Raw genomic sequence first — 20,256 nt, 5'->3', positions numbered from 1 at the left:
TATATTAACACGGCCTTTTCAAACGGGGTTAACATCATGTTGGAAGTTTTATTCATGGTCGAAAATGGAACTACCAGCCAGTTAACATCATGCTGATCAACATTAATGCATAGCACATCTTCATATGATGCACAGTCAAAATGCCCACACAATATCGAGTGTGCGAAACACAGAGAAAACGAGGGACGAAGTTTTGGCAAGTGTTGGACGTGGTTTTGGGCTGCCCCGTCTAGGCTTTCATTTTTAACATGCGCAGCCCACGACCTCGGATGGGAGGGCCTATTTGTATTTTCTTAGGGCCGTCATGTATCGACCGGCCTATGGACCTCCCATCCGAGGTTTTATTTTTGGCAGCCCAATTTATATATTTTTTTGAAGAAAACGTAGAGGTTTGTTCTATTTTTCTATATAAGAATAGGAACGCCAGGTACAACTTATGTTTCCCTTCTAACTATATTATATATATTTAAATTATTTTATATGTTATTATATATTATTTTTATTGTCATCATATATTTAACAGATACTTACATATGTAAGAAATTCCGACATCTTATTAACTTATAAAAATAATTTCTTAACAAATAAAATCCTGGATTGTTTTGGCACGAAAATCCTAGTGATTGTGTACAAAAGCTTGGTAAGATTTAAGAACGAATGTAATAATATCATTTATTATTTAAATATATTTATAACAAAATGCTCAGCCCTTTTTTAATTTTTGATAACATTGCTGGCCCAACCCAACATTATAATTTGAATCAGCCCAGCAAAATCGTGTATCTAGATAAAGTGCAAATGGCCTGTAATTTTTTAGGAAATAAAATAAATGGGCTGCATGGACGCTACATTAATTGTTCACCCAACCCAGCTAATGGATGTAATTCAAAAAAAAAGATCAAATTGACTGTAAATTCTACCGTGCAAAAAAAACTGTAAATTCTGAAAAGATGGGTTGAATACGAGCCACATTTTTGAAGGCCGAAATGTGGGCCAATAGGTCGAAGCCAACGCAAGTCGTTGTCAATTTAGTCAACAAATGATTCTGACATGTTAGTCGTTGGATTTACATCCAACAACCGGCATCCATCTTCAATCTCTCGTCTTCTTCCTCCAGTGCCGCCGAGACCACCTCCCACTTCCTGCTGCTAGCAGCTCTGCATAGCACGCTTCGCTATGAAGCGCTACTCCACCGTTGGCCAGGCCATCCCTCCACCCCTCCACACCTCCTGTTCTTCTCCACCGACTGTTGTACCACACCGCACTAGAACCAGTTAACCCTCGTACACCTGTCCGTCTGCGACTCTACTCCTGCGTCTTCCCATCTCCGGCTCGTTGCTGTCCGGGGCCTCGCCGTCGTCAACCACCTTGGATGCGCTCGGCGCGGTGTGGTCAACATGGTCAACGAACGACACCATGGGAAGTAGACTGTGCGTGGAGAGGCTGACAGCTGGGTCCACGGCCGCACACAAGGAAATGCCTCCTTATTACACGCAAAATAATGATTCCTCCACCTGACATCTGGGACCCACCGGAAGGGCCTCTGTATTTTGCGAAAAAAACGTGCCCCCCACTGACTTGTCAGACCCACCAGCTATCTTCGTACGCAAGGAAGTGTCTCCTTATTACGCACAAAAAAATGAATACTCCCCCTGCCAGCTGGAACCCAGCATACTTGGAGGCTGACTTGTGGGCCTACCAAGTTGACGGGGACGGAGGGCTTAGTCAACTTAGTCAATATGAACGATTCTAGCTCCTGTTACCGTACGATGTTCATCCAATGGTTGTAGTGCTTCTTCAACCTCTGGTCTTCTTGCTCCAGCCGCCCAAACCAGCGTCGGTCGTGCCGCGTGCTCCTGCCTCCCGTGGCCGGCTGTGATGCCGCGGAGGCCTCACCGCCCCCTACTACTCCCACCACTGGCCAGGCCATCCCTCTACTCACCCACACCCCCTGTTATTCTACGGAAACAGCAGCATCACACCGCAGACGAACCAGTGAACCTTCGTACTCCTCTTCGCGTGGGCATCCACTGTTGCGTCTTCCCCGGCTCCGAGTCGTCCCCTTCCTAGGCCTCGCCGTCGTCCACCGCCGTGGTGCTCTCGGCGCGGTGTGGTCAACGTGGTGAAGAAACGACTTCCATCGGACATGGACTGTACGTGGAGAGGCTGACAGCTGGGTTCACGGCCGCAGCAAGGAAGTGCCTCCTTATTACGCGGAAAATAATGATTCCTCCACCTGACAGCAGGGACCCACCAGACGGGCCACCGTATTTCGCGAAAAAAAGTTCCCCCTGACTGCTAGGACCCATCAGCTACATCTTTGCTCGCAAGGAAGTGCGTCTGGGCAAAAAAATGATTCACCCCCCTGACTACTAGGACCCACCAGCTACATCTTCGCACGCAAGGAAGTGCGTTCGGGCAAAAAAAAGATTCGCCCCCTGACTGCTGGGACCCACTAGCTACATCTTCGCAGGCAAGGAAGTGCCTGACAGTCGGGACCCACCTGGTCGAAGTGTACGTAGCGTTATCATTCTGGTCGCGAACGTGTACGTACATAGTGGTCGATGTAGAGGCGCGCACGTGTCATAGTAGAGGCGCACACGTAGCATGTACATGTACATACAGCAGCGAGGGTGCAAGAAAGAAAATACGGCCACGTACGTATGTAGGACCTTGAAGTATGTCTAGAGGGGGGGTGATTAGACTACTTGACCAATAAAAACTTAGCCTTTTCCCAATTTTAGAGTTTGGCAGATTTTAGCTATTTTAGGATAAGTCAAGCAATCATGACACAATTCAAGCAAGCATGCAAAGAGTGTATAGGCAGCGGAAATTAAAGCATGCAACTTGCAAGAAAGTAAAGGGAAGGGTTTGGATGATTCAAACGCAATTGGAGACACGGATGTTTTGGCGTGGTTCCGATAGGTGGTGCTATCGTACATCCATGTTGATGGAGACTTCAACCCACGAAGGGTAACGGCTGCGCGAGTCCACGGAGGGCTCTACCCACGAAGGGTCCACGAAGAAGCAACCTTGTCTATCCCACCATGGCCGTCGCCTACGAAGGACTTGCCTCACTAGCGGTAGATCTTCACGAAGTAGGCGATCTCCTTGCCTTTACAAACTCCTTGGTTCAACTCCACAATCTTGTCGGAGGCTCCCAAGTGACACCTAGCCAATCTAGGAGACACGACTCTCCAAGAAGTAACAAATGGTGCGTTGATGATGAACTCCTTGCTCTTGTGCTTCAAATGATAGTCTCACCAACACTCAACTCTCTCTCATAGGTTTTGGATCTGGTGGAAAGAATATTTGAGTGGAAAGCAACTTGGGGAAGGCTAGAGATCAAGATTCATATGATAGGAATGGAATATCTTGGCCTCAACACATGAGTAGGTGGTTCTCTCTCAGAAATGGTAAGTTGGAAGTGTAGGTTCGTTCTAATGGCTCTCTCCACGAATGAAGAGGAGGTGGAGGGGTATATATAGCCTCCACACAAAATCTAACGGTTACACACAATTTACCAAACTCGGTGCGACCGAATTGTTAAACTCCGTCGGACCGATTTAGTAAACCTAGTGACCGTTAGTGATTTTCGGTGGGACTGACATGCATCTCGGTGAGACCGATTCGGTTAGGGTTAGGGCATAACAAAATCTTGGTGAGACCGATTATACAAACTCGGTGTGACCGATTTGGTAATAAGCTTTCCAGAGAGTTGGTCAGGTAAACTCGGTGGGACCGATTTGCTCTTTTTGGTGAGATCAAAATGTTACAAAAAGGAAACAGAGAGTTTACATTGCAATCTCGGTGGGACCGATCGCTCATTTCGTTTAGACCGAAATGTTATGAAGGGAAACAGAGAGATTACAACCCCATCTCGGTGAGACCGAGATCCCTATCGGTAAGACCAATTTGCTTAGGGTTTGTGGCAGTGGCTATGACTTTTGGAATCGATGGCGCCGGATAGGAAGAATCGGTGTGACCGATTTTGGCTTTAGGTTTAGGTCATTTGTGGATGTGGGAAAGTAGTTGAGGGTTTTGGAGCATATCACTAAGCACATGAAGCAAGAGGCTCATTAAGCAACACCTCATCCCTTCTTGATAGTATTGGCTTTTCCTATAGACTCAATGTGATCTTGGATCACTAAAATGTAAAATGAAGAGTCTTGAGATTTTAAGCTTGAGCCAATCCTTTGTCCTTAGTATTTTGAGGGATCCACTTTCATCATCCATGCCATGCCATTCATTGAGCTTTCCTGAAATAATAGTCTTGTAATAGCATTAGCTCAATGAGCTATATGTTGTTATGAATTACCACAACCACCTAGGGATAGTTGCACTTTCAATCTCGCCCTTTTTGGTAATTGATGACAACATATAGATCAAAGCTTCGACAAATGATAATAAAATTAAATAACATCGTCGCTTTGAGAAGTATGTGATAAGCAAGAGCTCCCCCTAAATTTGTGCATAGTTTTCGATTTGCTTTGGACTGCAAATGCACAATGAATTAGGCTCATGGGTTACTCTTCCATGTCACATACATCTTGGTGGAGCGCTCAAAATAATAAATAATGAATACATGTACTCATCACCAAGCATAGTGAGTGATCACATAAGATAGATAAGATAATATCAAGCATGCATAAGTGTAGCTTATGATCAAACACATGATCATCAATGTCTCACAAGCATAGTATCTCAACCAAAAGCAAACAATATTAAACACACCAAAAGCAAGAGAGAACAAAAGCAACACTCTCTCTCTCTCTCTCTCTCGAAGCCTATGATCTATACATTTTTCTCCCCCTTTGGCAACAAGTTACCAAAAAGTTCATAGAAAATGCATAGTGCTAGATCGACTCTCAGGCTTGATCTTCTGGTGGTGGTGTAGAGATGGCTCCTAGGATGAAGGCTTCAGTTGAAGTGGATGGAGCTGGAGGAGTTGGTGCTGGAGCTGGTTGCAGTGGAACTGTAGGGGCAGTGGCTGGTGCTGAAGTTGTTGCTCTAGTGTCTGTTACTGGCACTGTAACTGACCTCTGGGCTCTGGGCACTCTGGCAAACACATTGGTGGTTGTCTTTCCCTTCCTCTCCTGCATGTCATCCTGCAGCTGCTCCACAACTGACTGAATCTCAGTTACCTTGACATCTAGATCATAGAATTTTTGTTCCATGATTCTTTCCAGGCTCTCCTGGTTTTGAGTTAGGGTGGCCAACCCCTTCTCAATCCTCAGAGATGATGCTATCAAGTAACCAAGCTGCTCATGTTTGGTTTTCAAGAAATATTCAGATGCCTCCTCTTGAGTTGGCATCTTGGCAGCCTTCTCCCTCTTTGCCTTTTCCTTCTTCTCTTGAGCTTGAACTGATTGTGGATCATCTTCATTCATGACAACCTCATTGTCTTCAAAGTCTGGATAGAGTGGAAAATGTTCCCTATCCAACTGATATTTTCCTGTGCCCATCCTTGAGTTTATCAATTCTTGAATCTGAGGGGCATATCCATAACTCCTCTTGTGATCCGCTGCAGTCCTCTTAATGGTTTCAACGATCAGGCTCATGACTTTGAACTTCTGTGGCACATCAAATAAATGCAACATATTGATAGCATACCCTCTGATCATGTTATGGTCACCAGACTTGGGCAACAAAGTGTGCCTCAGAATCCAATTGATAGTTGGCAGCCCTGACAATAGAAAGTGAATTGATCCAAAAGAGAAAGTCCCTAGGGCTTTGTCTAGGATCTCCTTGTACATGTGTGCCATGGTATTGTGTCCCATCTTTTTCTTTGCATATACATCCAGATCATCATCATTTTCCTTTGGGGCATTTATCAGTTTTGCCCATTCTTCAACAGTGGATTGGTACCTTGTACCTTCAGACATCCAAAATATTGTTCCATCTGGGTAAAAGTGTGCTGTGGAGTAGAATTGCATGATAAGCTCATCATTCCAGTTTGTGAGCTTTTGCCCAACAAAATCTGCAACTCCACAAGCAACAAAGCTGTCTTGCACTCCAGGATAGTGCTGTTCATTTTCCTTGATGAATTCCCAGTCAACCCACCTCATGTCACAGACTATGGGCTTCTTGTCCAATAGAATTGTTTCATAGAAGTCCTGCTGTTCCTTTGTGTGGAACCTGTAATCAACAACAATTCTTCTTCTTGAAGCATATGGATCTGCCATCCTCCATAGTCTCAGTCCTGAGTCTTTTCTGATGTTCATGTCCTCAGCCACGGGATGGGTATCATTGTGATCTGGTATCTTTGGTTTGAGCTTCCTTAGAACCTGTCCTTCTTCATCTTCCTCCTCAGCAACATTCGGCACTGGGGCCTTGTTCTTCTTAGCAGCTGGAATACTCCTGGTATTCCTCTTTGGAATAGACTTGGCCTTGGGGGCAGCTTTGGGTGCTTCCTTGGGCTTAGATGTTGCAGCCCCAGATTTAATAGCATCACCCATAAGCTTAGGTGCCTTTGGTGCTGGTGCAGTAAGCTCTTCCTCTTCCATCATGGAAGGTTGCCCAACAACTCTGGCCATGGTCTTCTTGACCCTTTCCTTCCTCTTCTTGCCTTCAGCAGCTGGCTCTTTGGGATCAGGCCTTTTAGGCAGTTGAGTTGAAGCTCTGGCCTTGGACATTGGTTGTCTTCCTGCAGGCCTTTTGGTATGCATGTCTGGCTTTGTATTCTTTGCTGAGCCATATTCCTTCTTGAGCACCACTTTCTTGGAAGTAGCCTGATCTTCCTCAGCTTTGTAATCTTCATCCTCTGAATCTGAAGTTCTTTTCCTCCTTTGCCTAGTTGCAGCCTTAGGCAAATTGCTAGGAGTACTTCTGCTCCCTTCATCTGAAGTTGAGGGACTAGTGCCCTCACTCAAGCCCATCTGCTCTTCTGACCTGTTCTGGCTGTCACTTTGATCAGACATAGTGCAAAAGCTGATTGCTGACCCTGTGAAGAGTTATAGATGAGATAGAAAAGATGAGCATCACGAAATGCAGAGGTTTTTGCAAAAGAATGACTCAAAAGTTCAGTCTTAGTTTTCCACAAAAAGCATTTCAGATCCACCGATTCTCAAACTCGGTGATACCGAAGCAGTTTTGGAACCTAAACTGATGATCTCGGTTGGACCGAGTTTTAGTTCGGTGGTACCGAGACTGCTAGGGTTTCACATAATCCTCAAATCGGTTGCACCAATTAGTAATTCTCGGTCAGACCGAGAGTCATTAGTGCAATGGCATAAGCCAAATCAGTGAGACCGAGTTTTTCAACTCGGTGGGTCCGAGATGGTTTCGGCGGAAACCTAACCCTAAAAATTTGAATCACATCTAATCTATGAACTACTTTGGCTGGATAGAAGAGTTTCAATCGTGGCAAGAATTAATATGAAAACAATGTGCCAGGAATCAGACGTGGATAGCACAAAGATTAAGTCCATACCCTAACTTGGCGGTGGACTTGCTACGGCGGCAACGGCGGGGACGAAATCCGTTGACGGCGGCGGAGACCAGCGACAGGAGGCTGCTTGCAACGAGGAGACGATCCGGAGACCACGATGGCAGAGTGAGCTGTTGCGCGGGCGAAGGGTTTCGGAGAAATTTCCAAAAAAATTGCCCGTGGCTATATATAGCTCGACCCTATCGGTGTGACCGAGTGGAACAACTCGGTGGCACCGAGATGCATAATTGTGTTCAGTTACAACAAATCGGTGAGACCGAAAAGTTCAAGTCGGTTGCACCGAGATTGAAAACTCAGATCAACTTGATGATCTCAGTAGGACCGAAATGGAAGGATCGGTCAGACCGAGAATCACTAAGAGGTTCTGGAAGTTTAAGTCTATGACGAATCGGGGACTCCGAGTGCTCCTCACACAGAGTGGTTTGAATCTGACTTGATCAAATTTTGTGATGTAGCATGAATAGAGTTTGAGACGAGAAAAGCATAGATAGCTAAAGAAGGTTCTTAGGCATTGAGGGAGTCCCGGACTAGGGGGTGTCCGGATAGCCGAACTATCATCATCGGCCGGACTCCAAGACTATGAAGATACAAGATTGAAGACTTCGTCCCGTGTCCGGATGGGACTTTCCTTGGCGTGGAAGGCAAGCTTCGCGATACGGATATGTAGATCTCCTACCTTTGTAACAGACTCTGTGTAACCCTAGCCCTCTCCGGTGTCTATATAAACCGGATGGCCTTAGTCCATAGGACGAACAACAATCATACCATAGGCTAGCTTCTAGGGTTTAGCCTCCTTGATCTCGTGGTAGATCTACTCTTGTAACCCACATCATCAATATTAATCAAGGAGGACGTAGGGTTTTACCTCCATCAAGAGGGCCCGAACCTGGGTAAACACATCGTGTCCCTCGTCTCCTGTTACCATCCGCCTAGACGCACAATTTGGGACCCCCTACCCGAGATCCGCCGGTTTTGACACCGACATTGGTGCTTCCATTGAGAGTTCCTCTGTGCCGTCGGGATCAGGAAGGATGCCTTCTCCCGTCTTTAAAGACGGCACCGTCGTCAAGAGAGCTTTGGCCGCCGGCCAAACTGTCCGGCTAGGTGGTTTTCTTATGACCGCCTGTTCGGCCACCGCTCCGACGATGACCTCTCAGGTCATCAAAAGCGATCTTCACGTCAGCCCGGAATTCGCCGAGCAGTTAGATCCGATTGAGCTCTCCTCTGTAAACGAGCTCTTGGATCACATCGCCGCCCTGGGAGTCGCCACAGACTACGATCAGATTGGGCTTAAACCCGATCTGAGAGAGATTAACTCTCCTCAGGCCACCCACCACGTTGTCGTGGTAGAGGAACAATGCGGCAACCCTTCTTCTACATTGAAAACCAACTATGTCTGGATTCCCGATCCCTCCAAGCCAGATTCCCGCGAAGGGACGGACGCTAATCAAATACTGAACTTAGAGCCAGGCATCGGACTAGATTCGTTGGAAAGCATCCAGCAAGTCAAGCTTCCAAATCCGGAAACTTCTTGGCCTTTGAGCCTCAGATCGGGCGGGGTTCCGAACTTGATTCCACCCGCCCACCCAAACATAAGCGATCTATCTCGAATACGGCAAGAGCCCGATGAAACAGTACATCATTACTGGGCCAGATTCCTCCTGGTTATGAACAGGATAAAGGACTGCTACGAAGAAAGCGCGATTTCAATTTTCTGCAACAATTGCACGGACAAGGGAATCATGAACGCCATAAGTCGTCGCAAAGTTACACGCTTCATCGACCTAGCGACTATCATACAAAAATACTATGCGGTAGAGAGTGCCAGGAACACCGAAACTAGGTTTTGGGATAGTCCGGCCTTGACCACAACCCTAGTCCAAAGTAAAAGGGTGCGCCGTACTCAAGCACCTGGGTTAAAAACCAAAAAGCAAAGACCCCATAAAGGGCATGGAACCGTACTGGAGGGCTGGCTCAACGGACCCTGCAAAATCCACAGTACGGAGGGCGCCACTCCAACACACAGCCTTCGAGCATGTTGGATACTACGGCAGGTGGCCAAAAGTGGCGAAGGCTTGTTAGCCCCGGGCAAACAGCCCAGCAGTACCGGTACGGTATTAATAGTCTTCGAGACTTTCGCATCAAATAACATGTGAAAACGAACAATCCGCGGCCTCGCTGAAGTCTACCAAGTAGCAATAGCAAATCCATGGAGTGACACGGCTATCACCTTCAACGCCAGCGACGAACCTAAATTCCGAACAGCTAGAGCACCGGCCGCATTGGTCCTCAGTCCGACAGTGGACGGCTTTCACCTTACCAAGGTACTCATGGATGGGTGCAGCGGATTAAACCTCATCTACGAGGAAACCCTTCAAAAAATGGATATTGACTGGAGCCGCATCGAGCGAAGCAGCACAACCTTCAGAGGGATAATCCCTAGTCGAGAAGTACGCTGCACAGGAAAAATCACACTAGATGTAGTGTTCGGCTCACCGGACAATTACAGGTCCGAGGAGGTCACGTTCCAAGTGGCCCCATTCGGCAGCGGATATCACGCTTTGTTAGGGCGAGAGGCATTCACAATCTTCCAAGCTATACCCCACTACGGGTACATGAAGCTCAAAATGCCCGGACCCAATGGGATAATCACTCTTGCCAGTGATCCAGATACAGCACTCCGCGCTGAAAATAAGACAGCTGCACTGGCCCTAGAGGCATTGTCTGAAGCCCTAGCGGTAGAGGAACTAACTACGATGCGTATCACGGTGGATAGGGATGATGTGATACTCGATAAGAGGTCCAAGTCCACCTCTTTTAAACCAGCAGACGAAATAGTCAAATTTCAGGTCCATCCAACGGACCCCACAAAGACGGCCCTCCATTGGGGCACAATTAAGTCCTGATGTCGAAGCCGCACTACGAGAATTCCTTCGGGAAAATTGGGACATTTTTGCCTGGCACCCTTCAGACATGCCAGGAATCCCACGCAGGCTGGCAGAGCACAGCCTAAACATCCTAAAAGGATTCAAGCCGGTCAAACAAGCTCTTCGGCGATTTTCCGAACCCAAAAGACAGGCAATGGGAGAAGAGCTAGCCAAACTCTTAGAAGCCGGATTCATCAGAGATATAAAACATCCGGACTGGCTAGCCAATCTAGTAATGGTACCAAAAAAGGACAAATCCTGGCGCCTCTGCGTCGATTTTAAAGACCTTAACAAGGCATGTCCAAAGGACCCTTTCCCCCTCCCTCGCATCGACCAAATCATCGATGCTACCGCAGGGCACGATTGATTGTGCTTCCTCGACGCATACTCCGGATACCCTCAAATCAAGATGGCGGAGAAAGACCAGGCCGCAACGGCATTCATTACTCCATATGGGCCATTCTGCTTCAACACAATGCCCTTCGGACTCAAAAACGTCGGCGCAACATATCAGCGCATGATTCAAACATGTTTGGCTACCCAGATAGGCAAAACAGTAGAGGCATACGTAGACAATGTGGTCGTCAAGACCAAACAGGTCGAAACTCTAATAGAAGACTTGAGGGTGACATTCGGCAACCTCCGAGCATATGACATTAAGCTCAATCCGGAAAAATGCGTCTTCGGCGTACCAGCCAGAAAGCTCTTGGGCTTCATCGTATCCGGTAGAGGAATTGAAGCAAACCTGGCCAAAATCCGAGCTCTGTCACAATTGGATATTCCAAAAGACCTCAAGCAAATACAAAAACTAACCGGATGCGTAGCGGCCTTAAGTCGCTTCATCTCCCGTTTGGGGGAAAAGGCTCTGCCCCTCTACCGCCTCCTCCGGCGCACCGAACATTTCGAATGGACGGATGCTGCCACAGCCGGACTCGAAGAAATAAAGGCCATACTGGCAACAAATCCGGTCCTGGCCGCGCCCAACCTGGGCGAACCTATGTTATTACATATCGCAGCAACACATCAAGTTGTCAGCGCGGTACTCGTCATCGAGCGAGAGACAGAAGGGCACAGATTCCCTCTTCAAAAACCAGTGTACTACGTATCCATTGTTCTAACTCCATGCAAGTCCCGGTACCTACATTATCAAAAGATAGCATATGCGGTGTTCATGGCATCCCGGGAGCTGCGACACTACTTTCAAGAGTGTTCCATAACGGTGGCCTCCGAAGTACCTCTCAACGATATTATAAACAATCGCGACGCAACGGGCAGGATTGCAAAATAGGCTATCGAGCTCTTACCATTTGACATAACCTATAAACCACGGCGAGCTATAAAGTCGCAGGTTCTGGCCGACTTCGTCGCCGAATGGACCGAAGCCGAACTCCCTAAAGAGTACGGCGCATACTCCAATTGGATCATGCATTTCGACGGATCCAAAATGTTGGCTGGCTTGGGGGCTGGCGTCATCCTGACGTCCCCAACTGGAGACACAATCCAATACGTACTTCAAATAATGTACATGGACTCCAATAATGCAGTCGAATATGAGGCCCTTCTACATGGCCTCCGGATGGCAATCTCCATGGGCATTCAACGCCTAGAGGTGCGCGGGGATTCAAACCTCGCAATATCCCAAGTAAATGGAGACTTTGATGCCAAAGATACAAAAATGGCAGCTTACCACAACGTCGTCCTAAAAATGTAAGCTCGGTTTGAAGGACTCGAATTCCACCATGTAGCCCGGGATAATAACCAGGCAGCAGACGTGTTAGCACGCATCGGCGTGAAACGAGACGCCGTCCCTCCAAACATCTTCCTGGAATGGCTCTTCAAGCCATCCGTGTTATGGGAAGAGGAGTCCGGAAATAACAATCCGGAGCCAGCTGCATCACCTAACTCAGACCATTCTGACACAATCGGCGGCTCATCCAACGAAATAACACCTTCAGCTCACGAAATAATGGCAGTAATTGCCCCGTGGATAGAACCATTCCTACCCTACTTAATTCGGCAGGAACTTCCCGAAGACCAAAATGAGGCCCGCTGCATAGTTCGGCGATCTAAAGCCTACAAGGCCCATGAGGGAGAACTTTATAAGAAAAGCACAAGCGGAGTCCTTCAAAGGTGTATCTCCGAAGAGGAGGGGCGGAATCTCCTGGCTGAAATTCACGCCGGACTCGGCGGGCACCACGCTGCAGCCCGGGCACTCGTAGGCAAGGCCTTCCGTACAGGATTTTATTGGCCGACAGCCCGGGCAGATGCTCAGGACTTAGTCCAACGATGCGTCGGTTGCCAGCTCTTTGCTAATCAGAGCCACATGCCACCCACCGCCCTCAAAACTATACCCATTACCTGGCCGTTCGCGGTCTGGGGGCTTGACATGGTTGGACCCCTTAAAGGGGGAACCCACAAGCACAAATACTTATTGTTCATGGTGGACAAATTCACCAAATGGATTGAGGCCAAGCCGGTTAAAACGGCAGAATCCGGACCGGTGATAGACTTCCTATCCGGGGTAGTACACCGTTTTGGCGTCCCCCACAACATCATCACTGATAACGGCACGAACTTCACTGCCGACGAGGTTAAACTCTAGTGCAAAAACATGGGCATCAAGCTCGATTACGCTTCAGTCTATCACCCCCAAACTAACGGTCAAGTCGAGCGAGCAAATGGTCTAATCATGAGCGGCATCAAGCTCGATTACGCTTCAGTCTATCACCCCCAAACTAATGCTCAAGTCGAGCGAGCAAATGGTCTAATCATGAGCGGCATCAAACCCAGACTAGTGCGGTCCCTCAAGGAATCTAACACGCACTGGGTAGAGGAGCTCGACTCCGTACTCTGGGGGCTCCGAACCACGCCAAACCAAACTACTGGATTCACACCATTTTTCATGGTGTATGGCGCAGAGGCAGTTCTGCCTTGCGATATAATTCATGACTCACCTCGTGTGCGCATGTACGAAGAAAGAGATGCCGAGTTGGATCGGCAGGACAGTTTGGACGCCTTAGAGGAGGAGCGGGATGTGGCAAAGGCTCGTTCCGCATTCTATCAGCAGCAGGCTCGAAGATATCAAAGCAGAGAAGTACGGGCCAAAACTTACAATGTCGGCGAACTCATTCTACACCTGCCGGACAAGAAAAAGGACAAACTTAAGCCCAAGTGGGAAGGTCCCTTCATCATCGACCAAGTCCTGACCGGCGGAGCATTCCGTCTACGTAAAGCATCTGACAACCGACTCGAGCCGAACCCATGGAACGCAGCCCGTCTCTGAAGATTCTACGCCTAAACACCAGACTCAGAGTTCGTCTCACTCCCCCGTCCACCTTTTTATATTTTTTACTGTCTCTTGTCCCCCTCCTTCTTCCCACTTTTTTTCAATACCTTTTATAGGCTGATTTGCGCTTTGTTCGCACACACTTGATGTGCTCCTAGCACTCATTATACCTGGGGGCTTCTTTACCAGAAGCTTATTAATATGGCCTTCACGCCCAATACATGTGTCATACTTCCGCATGTACCTTTTATTCACCATTATATGCATCGATATGACTTAAGTTTTGGCCAAGCTGGGTTGCCTGGCTCCTGTGCTTACCCCTATGTTCCCGATTGTTCGGCTAGGAGGTAAAGGGAGCACCTCTGCGATTGTTACTGCCGGGTCAGCCGGATGTGTACCTCAGACTGGGTGAGGCCAAAAGCTAGCGTTCTTAAGAGAATATTCGGTCGGTGACTTGAAAGATGATTTATTACTTACTTATTTATAAGCCCCCAGATGCTTTTTCTACTATTTTCACAGTCCGGCATTGCACCTTAGGGCATGCCTCCCAGGGAAAGGAACCCTTAATGGAACTATTCTCCCTGGAAGATGTTTCTTACTAACCATGTAATATAACATAACTAGTTGGGCACTTGTCTGATAAAGCAATTATGACCCCGACGCCTTGTCTCCATGCATGCCCCGGTTCTTTTATAACCGTAGGGGTATTCTGACACACTCCGGACTATTGGGTCCCGAGGTTGAAGCGAAACGGTCCGCAAAGACAAACGATCTACAATCCGGCTAGAAGGCATCTTACATGTCATTTCAAATTACATCGTCAAACCGACTGATTGTACTCCTCCTCAATCCCATCTAACAGGTTGTCTAATTTACAGTCCTGTTGGGAATATTTCGCGGCCAGTTCTACTTGGCCATACATCAAGCTCACAGGGATCTCCTTCCCATCAAGCCCCGCAGGACCGACCTCGGCCATGTGGTTTGGGTCAGTCTTCGGGTAGCGCGTCTTCACCATGGCCCAGGCCTCCCTGGCGCCCTGACGGCAGGCCGATATCTTCCACAAACGGAGGCGTCGCCGTGCTCCCTGGAGCTTCTCAGCAAGCTCACCAAGGCCCTCGGGTAGGGAGACGGATGGCCATAAAGCCTGAACAACGCCACTCATCGCCTGCCGAACACGTTCGTACAATTGCACCAGCTCGAGAAGTTGGTCACCTGTTGACCCAGGCATTTCCCCCGCAGGGCGACCTGTGAGCACACCTAAAGACATATTTCTGTCAAACGACTTCCTCGCCGAATTCTTCTTTTCAAAGGAATTTGTTCAAGCACTTACTATAAATGCCGCGACGAAGTCGCTGATTCTCCTTCAAGGAGCCAGACAGCTGGGCCCGAACACCTTTCAGCTCTTCTCCTAGATGGGTGTGGGCATCTTGGAGCTTGTTTCTCTCCTGCTGCACCTTCATAAGCACCCTCTCGCCAGCCTTTAGCTGACGCAGTAGCTGTTGCTTGTCCGGATCTAGTCCGGCGCCCTCTGTAATATTATTGTCAGATTCACGCCGCACTTTGTTAATTAATTATCTTTTCAAAGTACGTCTTACCAGCGGGGGTCTCTGTGGCTCCCCCTATGGCGGCCAGTGCGGCCTCAAGTTGGGCCTTGCACTCTTGGAGCTCCTGGGACAGATGGGTATTCTTCTCCGTAAGATCCTGCATAAAAATTGATCCTTAAATCAGTTATTTTAACCATTTTAAGTCTCGGGGGCTACTGGCATATATAACTATTAAAATTACTTACACGTATGTCTTTCACATACTGCTACGTGGCTCTGGTTAACCCATCTTGAGCGGCACGGAGGTGCGCGTCTCCTGCATCAAAGGCATTTAACGCCTCCGGGGAGAAACACGCGTGACGAAGAACTGTCCGGCGACGCCTGTGATTCATGGCGCTCTCCACCTCAGACCGGGTGGCGGATAGCCTGTCGGCATCCTCCGTCGGAGGAGCGTCCGACTCATGCCTTGTATTCGCCTCCCCTTCTGGGCCATGCGTTGGAGCATGGCTGGCGGAGGCTTGATTGGCAACCTCTCCGGACACTGTCCGGCGAGCGCTCTTTCTAGAAAAGTTATGAGCATTAATATACCTCCTGGGAATCCTTCCCTTAAAAAATAGTGGTGCTCCGTACCGTTGCGGCGACGTTTCAGTTCGCGTCGCACTCCTCTTTCGCCTGTTGGGCCGGACTGACCCTTGTTGGCCGGTCGCCGCGGGCTCGACTTCCTGCCGTAAAGGCGCTTCCTGTCGAACACCATTGGTGCACGGTGGTCAGAACTAAGCATTAAAGAAGTAACGGCGCCAGGACTTCGGTCGTACTCACCGGGGAAGCCGGACACAAACCGGGGTAGTCAGCCATAATGGTGACTAAAGCATTATCTACGCTGTGCTGGTGGTACACCCCGTCGATCAGTTCCACCGCTAAGTCCGGATCCTCTTCGGAGGCCGGATCAAGGGACCTTTCTGGGTCTTCGGGTTGTGGGGCTGGGCTTTTTATGCCCTCCACATCCCGACGCAGTTCCTGTGTCAAAATCATACAATAAGACAATTGCCTTTAAATGCACGGTTCAGATATGCATGCGACCGCTTACCCAGCTCCGAGGGTTGTTCATGGAAAATCCGTTCAGAGGATCCGTGCGGAGGAAGTCCTCCTTCTCCCCCTTGTACAAGCCGGACAGGATCTTCACCAGATCGTCGGCCGAGCCAGGTCCCTTGCGGCCGTGACGGGTGACGTCATCGTCTCCGTTGAAGTCCCACATGGGGTGGCCCCTATATTGGAGCGGCTGCACCCCACGCATAATGCATGTGACCATGACTCCGATCATGGTTAATCCGGAATGGGCTAGCAGCCGTATCTGGCCCATCAAGTAATGGACGTTACTATCATCTTCTCGTCGAGGGCTCCGTGGGCGCCAACTTAGGCGTTTCTTCAGGGGAGCGTTGCTGAACTCCGGAAGGCTGATCCGGACTGGATCCGGCAGCGGAGCTTCCTCCATATAAAACCACTCCAAAGGCCAATCTTCGGACGCCTTCTTCGGGGTCCCGGACAGGTATCCGGTCCCGGCGATGCGCCATATTTCGGCTCCGCCCACTTGATATATCGACCCCTCGTGAGAGCGGAGTACGAGGCAAAACAGCCTCTTCCACAGCGCAAAATGGGGCTCAATGCCCAAGAACAGCTCACACAGAGCTACGAAGCCCGCGATGTGCAAAATGGAGGCAGATGTAAGGTGATGAAGCTGGAGTCCGTAGAACTCCAGGAGCCCCCGGAGAAATGGATGTATAGGAAATCCGAGTCCCCTTATTAAGTAGGAGACGAAGCACACTCGCTCTCCTTTGGAGGGATTGGGGGCGCTCTCCGCCTGCTTCCCACCTTTGTAGGTGGCCAGTCCGGCTCGAACCGGAACCATGAAAGCCGGGGGAAGATATCCCTCTGCTTGGAGCGTCACTAACTCGCTGTGCGGGACTGAGCATCTCCTCCAATCTCCTGGCTTAGGGCTGGGAGCGCGAGAAGAGGAGCCACGTCGATTGTCCATGTTGGAATGGGTTTGGTGTCAGATGCGCCTCGATGAGTGCTTGCAGAAGGAGGATGATGTGATTTGGATCTGGATCCTCGCCTCTCTTATAGGCAGCTTATTTGCGCAGCTAGGGGGTAAAACATAAAAATACCCTAGCTTTTCGCATTCGTGCGACGCGTGGAAGAAGACCATTATTGGACGCGGAAGCCAAGGAGCGCAGCATTTATGAAGCAACCGGACACTATCCGGCAAACACATGTAGCATGAAGAAGAACCCTCCTTGCAAACGTCGAAGACAACATACGCGCCGGATTCGTCGTTATTGAAGCCTCGTTCAGGGGCTACTGAGGGAGTCCCGGACTAGGGGGTGTCCGGATAGCCGAACTATCATCATCGGCCGGACTCCAAGACTATGAAGATACAAGATTGAAGACTTCGTCCCGTGTCCGGATGGGACTTTCCTTGGCGTGGAAGGCAAGCTTGGCGATACGGATATGTAGATCTCCTACCTTTGTAACCGACTCTTTGTAACCCTAGCCCTCTCCGGTGTCTATATAAACTGGATGGCCTTAGTCCATAGGACGAACAACAATCATACCATAGGCTAGCTTCTAGGGTTTAGCCTCCTTGATCTCGTGGTAGATCTACTCTTGTAACCCACATCATCAATATTAATCAAGCAGGACGTAGGGTTTTACCTCCATCAAGAGGGCCCGAACCTGGGTAAAAACATCGTGTCCCTCGTCTCCTGTTACCATCCGCCTAGACGCACAGTTCGGGACCCCCTACCCGAGATCCGCCGGTTTTGACACCGACAGGCATTCTTGTCCATCCACTTGGCACAAAGAAAAGAATCCAATCAAACAAAACAACAAGTGGATGTCCTTGAATGAGTAAAATATGCACCAACATGCTCACACAATGAGATGGCAATTGAAATATGTGGCAAAGCATGCACAACCAATTTTAGCATCTATCAAGCAATTGGCGATGACTAGGTCATCTATATATGAGTATATTGACTTAGGAGTCAAATGAGAACATTTGATCATAGGTCATACTCATCGTTTAAGCTCAAGTGGGGTTACCACTTTTACATAATGCATTGATGTGTTCACACCATTAGAGTTGCTTTGACTCAATTCTTTTAGTTAAGCTCCCCCTAGATGTGAGATCCCCCCTTAGAGTGATGAACTAACCTTGGGTTTTGTCGATGATGACTTCATGTAGGTGTTGAAGATGTAGATGCTCAATGTTGATGTAGATCATATGGAGCAATCCTTTGGAGTGAGTTGCACTTTCAACTTGCCTACATGGGTTAGTCCCACAAGGAACAAACAGGAATATCCATAGACATAGAGTGATGCACACACATGATGATGTCCATGAAAACATTAGGTTACGTTGTCCCTTGCCTTACCAACATGAGGGTTTGTGACTCCTTGAACTAGTGCAAGATGTGAAAGTTGATTGCACTTGTTCTTGCCAAAATGATATGAGTGAAGAATGTTGGCGGAGTCACCCTCAAGAACTCTCTAGTTCTTCTTCTTCGGGATCCACATCATCTTGATGGGAATCCTTGGAGTTGTAGTTGTACTTGATGAAGTAGAACTTGACGTAGTCTTGGGGACCCACTTGAACGAGGCTTTAGGTGCTTCTTCAAATGCATCAACCTCTTCTTGAAGCTTGTCCTTGCCTTTGTTCTTGTGGTCTAGTGGTGGAAGATCATCTTGAGCTTGTGTCCCCTTGAAGGAAGTAGGATCATACTTCTCTTGTTGAGGAACAAACTTTGTCTTGGGGTATTGATCTTCTTCCCACTCAACTCCATTGGCTTTGAACTTTCGTTCAAAACCAACACCTTGATTCTTTCGGTGCCTTCCTTGCTTGCGTACAATTTCCTCGAATTGCTTACTCCTAGCAAGGCTCTTGTAAACACCTTTCTCTATAATTCCCTTCAATAAACTATTTTCTTGCTCAAGTGTAACTTGGCTAAGAGAATCATTAGTGGAATCAAGAGAACTACTAGAAGCAACAATGTCGGATTTAACATTATTATTGTTACTACTAGAGGAAGTATCTTTCTTGTGCTTGTTACTAGACTTGACTTGAGGCATGTAAGTAGATAAGAGTAAACGCTTGGCAATGTAAGAAGAACTTTTCTTGCGGAGATCATCATTGATTGCTTTTAAGAACTCATACTCTTGCTCAAGATTGAGCTTTTCAAAGCGTAACTTCTCATGAGCCCTTAAAAGTTCTCGATGATCTTCGAAGATAGTTTCATGAGCCAACTTAAGAGTGTTTAGTTCTTTAGTTAGAAGCTCAATTTTCTCCTTATCATTGTCATTCGTTTGATTAACATGATTAATTGACGTTTCATCATAGTATTCATCACTAGAGTTGTCAACAAGTAAATCATCATCCACAAGCAAGTCATCTTCATCACTATTAAAATCAACAAACTCGGGATGTGTTACCTTTGGACCTTTGGCCATGAATCATCTTCCAACACCTTCATTTGGTGAGTCAAATATGTCGTAGCAGTTGGTTGACACATGTGCTAGACCGGCAACACCTTCATCTTGAGTATATTCGGAGTCTGAGTGATAGCTTCTCTCGGAGTGTTTGTCGGAGTCGGAGCCGGAAACCCATTCACCAACATGAGTTTCATGTCTTCATTTTGTGTAGCTCCTTGATGACTTGTCCTTCCTTTCCGAATCCTTGCTTCTCCGTGAGGGTCTTCGTTCATAACGATCATCTCTACTCCTCCTCTCTCTTGGTGGTGATTCATCTCTTTTGCTTCTTTTTGGAGAATCTTCTCTTCTTTTGTAGGGTGTCGTACACTCATTGGAGTAGTGTCCGCGTCTCCCACAATTGTAGCAATTTCGCTCTCAACTGGAAGATCTTTTGTCATGATAAGACCTTGACTTGGAGCTTCTTTCTTTGCTTCTACTCTTGTACAATTTGTTGAAGTTCTTCACCATTAAGCTCAATTCTTCATTGAAGGTTTGTTTCTCACTTGATGATGTGGGGGCTTC

The sequence above is a fragment of the Triticum dicoccoides genome, chromosome 2B (assembly GCF_002162155.2).
Source record: "Triticum dicoccoides isolate Atlit2015 ecotype Zavitan chromosome 2B, WEW_v2.0, whole genome shotgun sequence".
Lineage (NCBI taxonomy): Eukaryota > Viridiplantae > Streptophyta > Magnoliopsida > Poales > Poaceae > Triticum > Triticum dicoccoides.
This window is presented reverse-complemented; position numbering follows the sequence as displayed.